The sequence below is a fragment of the Macrobrachium rosenbergii genome, chromosome 42 (assembly GCF_040412425.1).
Source record: "Macrobrachium rosenbergii isolate ZJJX-2024 chromosome 42, ASM4041242v1, whole genome shotgun sequence".
Taxonomy (NCBI): Eukaryota; Metazoa; Arthropoda; class Malacostraca; order Decapoda; family Palaemonidae; genus Macrobrachium; species Macrobrachium rosenbergii.
Genome location: NC_089782.1, coordinates 38,088,977 through 38,093,403, shown reverse-complemented (window position 1 = coordinate 38,093,403; position 4,427 = coordinate 38,088,977).

The window sequence follows — 4,427 nt, the reverse complement described above, 5'->3', positions numbered from 1 at the left end:
TGACAAGTTCTTCCGCTCTCCTCGGGCGCTTTAATTGTTTGTATTACTCTTGCCACAGATGAGATGGTTACGATTTTGATGAAAACAATATCCGTGTCGGATGGAATGCCAGACCTCTCTCTCTCTCTCTCTCTCTCTCTCTCTCTCTCTCTCTCTCTCTCTCTCTCTCTTTTATATTTTTATCCAAAGAAATTGTGGAAACCTGATTCAGTTTGTTTCCAAGTTTATTTTTTTCGTACTTCTATTTTTTGTCTTCTTTGGATTCTGTTTATCATTCTGGACATTTTCACTTAATCATTTCACTTCTAATATTTAAATATTTTCAGACTCTTCAAACGGTAATTTGAGCCTCCTCCCTTCGTAGATTCGTACCGGAAATCCTGACATATCCAGTACTGAGTGTATGGGACAGTAATATTTACATTTATTTTTACTATAAGTAAATGTTAACTTTACCTGAATCAAACTCATGAAATTCGTAGACCTTTTTAAATGCCTTGAAGGTTTTTTATTTATTAAATTTTTTTTTTTTTTTTTTTGAAATGGCTTTGAGCATCCGTTAGAACAGTCAGTACCATCCCTCCTTCCTTGCACGTATCTCTCTCTCTCTCTCTCTCTCTCTCTCTCTCTCTCTCTCTCTCTCTCTCTCTCTCTCTCTCTCTCTCTCTCTCTGTGTAACACACACGCGCACGCACACAACCTCATGACATATACACAATTAAAAACGACAAGACGTGGTGTCTTATTTTTACAAAAGTTGTTCTAGAAGTGATTTTAATCAAAACCTCCGGTACTTCTTTATTATTTGACGACTTGCAGGACGAAACGTCAAAGTTCATACTCAAAGTAGCGTCTGCGTCCAAAGAAAGAACTCTCAGTGGAGAATAAAACTCCTTAGATAAAAATGATTTTTAAAAAGAGGGAAAGACTCGCGAGCGAAAATGATTTACGTTGCTGAGAATCTCCTTTGTCTCGGATTTGAAATTAAAGATCTACCGAAGGTTTTGTTAATTCACGTCTGAACGACGTTTTGTAAAAATAAGACCCCTTATCTTGTCGTTTTTAATGATGTATGTGTCATTATGTTCACACACACACACATACATAGTTGGTAACGTATTGACCTCGTAATCTCGGGGACCAGCGTTCGCTCCCCGTACACACACACACACACGTTTATGTGTGTGTGAGAGAGAGAGAGAGAGAGAGAGAGAGACTGACTTAAACCACATGAAAGGTCAAAGTGACGTGCTTTACACATGGGAATTTCATCCTTAACCTTCCCAGACTCCTGTTTGATATTACTCACAAATATTTACCATTTAACTTCAGGTTTCTTGTGGTAGAATCTAAGGTAAATTTGTACAGCATCATCAACTTATCACCGAGTTTCTCAGAGAACGAAATATTCTTCAAAAGAATTTCGTGCTCGAATCAACTCTCTCGGCAACTTCTTGTCGCGAGAGGAGATTATACCTCAAGGCTTCATCCCTGTAAGGAGGTAGTGCCGTCAGTGCACCTCATGCAGTGCACTGTAGGCATTACTTAACGTTCTTTGCAGCGTGCCTTCGGCCCCTAGCTGCGACCCCTTTCGTTCCTTTTACTGTACCTCCTTTCATATTCTCTTTCTTCCATCTACTTTCCACCTTCTCCTAACAATTGACTCATAGTGCAACTGCGAGGTTTTCCTCCTGTTACACCTTTCATACCTTCTTACTGTCGATGTCCGTTTCAGCGCTGAATGACCTCATAGGTCCCAGTGCTTGGTCTTTGGCCTAAATTCTATATTCAGTTCAATTCAGTTAAGGATTCATTTTCAATGTTGCTAGGTAACCAGTTGGTCCTTAGCAGCGGAAAGTAAGTCTAATCCTTCGGACCAGCCCTAGGAGAGCTGTTAATCAGCTCGGTGGTCTGGTTAAACTAAGGTATATTTTTGTCCCTTTTGTCGTACGTTTACCGATGAACAAACATCCCCGCCTCTCCTAACGATCGCTCAAAGGCATTGCTGCAAGAACTTTCAAGGCGTCGTTTAATTCCCCATAAATAGCGAGGACTGTCGCCGCCGTTGTAAGGAAGCTGTCAAGTATTAATGAGACATGTTCTGGAGTTTAGCGGACTTGTAATCTTGCCAAGCGGCTCTAACTTCCGAACATGGGACAGGAGCGAAGTTCAGGTGTGCTGATGTAGATTCCCTAAAATATTGAATTCTGTACCTCAGAGAGAGAGAGAGAGAGAGAGTAAGTCTGCTCGAGAAGATAGGTACACCTGAGGGTAAAGGGTCCGTTCTCTGAGAAAAAAGTAGAAAGCTGTTGAATTATCAGTATAATTCAAGAAACTAAAGCCCCTCTTTGTCAATAACGTTTATGTCAGTTTTTCACCTGTAATCCGATTAGGGTCAATGACCCAGGCAGCCACGACGCCAGGCCACTCCTAATTAATAACTTGCAGTCTAACTTAAACAGGATGGCCATTGCAAGGGTAAAATTCGAATTGCAAAACTCAGTCACTAACGTGCAACCAATGTCTGTCATCACCTTTCCTAGGTGCAAAGCATTTCCATGTAAATGACGGTAATCAACAGGAATTGGGCGGCGGACGTATACGATATAATTAGATACCCCGTGGGGAGGGGCGGGGTAGTGCCATCACGTGGTGTACTGTAAGCATTACTTAAGGTTATTGCAACTACGTCAAAAAGCTTGTAATGATAGATATTAAAAAATTCTCAGAGTAGCACGAGTCTTGAAATGGAGAAACAAACCCACAGTTATGTATGGGTACAAACATATTCAAAAATAAATCTACAGTAGACAGAGAGCTTTCGGGAATCTGTTCGATTCCCACTGAAAAGGGGAAACGGATAGATTCCCGAAAGCTCTCTGTAGAGATTTATTTTAAAATATACGTACCCATACATAAATGTGGGTTCGTTTCTCCAGTGAAGAATAAGTGGAATTTATTTCTGGTGATAGAAATTCATTTCTCGCTATAATTTGGTTCGGATTCCACAATAAGCTGCAGGTCCCGTTGCTAGGTATCCAATTGGTTCTTAGCAAAGGAAAATAAGTCTAATCCTTCGGGCCAGCCCTAGGAGAGCTGTTAATCAGCTCAGTGGTCTGGTTAAACTAAGGTATACTTTATTTATTTATTTTTTTTTTGTTTCTCCAATGATAGATATTATCATTATGATTGGTTATTACCGTCACTGCTGAATTGCATGCAACAGACGCCCAGCCGCCGAGACCCATTAATTCTGCGCCATTCCTTTCCATTGATGTTTGTTTTTCGTTCCTTTGATGGAAACGGAACGGAGATGGGAAGGACTGAAGCGGAAAGGATGAACTTTCGCAGGACGCATTTCTCTTGCCTTTCATCTCCTCCGTTTGTTTGTGTTTTCGTTTGCTCATGACTGGTTTTTATTTCATGTCACTTACCAAGGTAAACGGTTACATAAAGATGCTTGAGTTCCTTAACAGGGAAAATGGGTCGTGCATTCAACATTGTGTGGTTTCGAAATACCCACATTTACTAACATAAGCCTGCATCTTCTAACAAAGGGTGACTCCGGTTAAACATGTTAATGATTCCTGCTACATTCATACTTTAAAACTTCTTGACCGTGTGCTACAGAACGCTATCTTGCAATATATATATGTGTATATATATATATATATATATATATATATATATATATATATATATATATATGATGAAATTTTTATCACACCGTGATTTATGTACAGTCATGAAGCTACAAATGTCGCTTAATAGCAAATTCACGCTACCTCTGGAATATCTCTTGATAGCTCAGTGGTAACGTCGACTGGAGTTGCTGGATAAGTTCTGTGTCGAGGGTTCGTGACTGGGCAATACCAATCCATTTATCGCTTATAAATTCGCCTTTGGTGATAATTCTCCATCGGAGATATTCCTGAGGTAGCGTGAATTTCATATTAAGCGACATTTGTAGCTTCATGATTATATATATATATATATATATATATATATATAGCTTATCTTCAGGGCATGCTAAGAAAACGACCTTTGCATTAACTTACATCATGCCATGAATATTTACTTTATTAGGTATTTGGTTATGTATTAATAATTGTCGAAATATGTACAATACATATACAGTACCTGTTACCTGATACATTAAATCTATCAAGGGATATACTTGTAAGTCTGGCATATCAATAACAACAAGCAAGCCTTGAAGTTACAGTCTCAAAACATTTTCAGTAAATAAATATCCAACAAGAAGCTCATAAACATTCAGGCAGTATTAGCTCTGCTATAGGGACCCCGTTGTGTAGTTTCGTCTCGGTAAAATCGTGCGCGCGCAGACCGCTGACGTCACACTCTTCTTCTCGCACTGGAAAAAGGAATCTGATGCTCCAACTCCCAGACAAGGTGGTTTCAGTTGT